Raw genomic sequence first — 350 nt, forward strand, 5'->3', positions numbered from 1 at the left:
TTTGAGCCTTCAGGTACTTCTTGATCCTTTCTTTCGCGGACGAAAGTCCTTTTTAGTAATGGATATTGTAATGACCCTCCTGGTCATTTCTGTGTCTTGACTTCTGTGTATCGTTTAGAGCGTTCCTGTAGCGACCCCAAGTCATTTATGACTTGCTGGGACTGACAGTTCGGTCACCTAGTCGTTTGTTTGGCTTTTGTGCGAGTTTTAGTGTTTTTGGATCTTATGAACCTTGAACGATCATTTTCGATCAAAAGTTCAAGAAGATGACATCAAAATCCAATTCTGACAATTCCATTAGCTCCGGAAGGGTCATTTTAGGCTAGTAGCATGGTCGGCATGACTCCCGA

General features: G+C 42.6%; 1 pseudogene; it reads left to right on the plus strand.

The window, feature by feature from the left end:
* LOC102599618 (protein OBERON 3-like) overlaps nucleotides 1-350 on the plus strand; it is a 16423-nt pseudogene that overhangs the window by 9577 nt on the left and 6496 nt on the right.

The sequence above is a fragment of the Solanum tuberosum genome, unplaced genomic scaffold, assembly GCF_000226075.1.
Source record: "Solanum tuberosum cultivar DM 1-3 516 R44 unplaced genomic scaffold, SolTub_3.0 scf00157, whole genome shotgun sequence".
Classification (NCBI taxonomy): domain Eukaryota; kingdom Viridiplantae; phylum Streptophyta; class Magnoliopsida; order Solanales; family Solanaceae; genus Solanum; species Solanum tuberosum.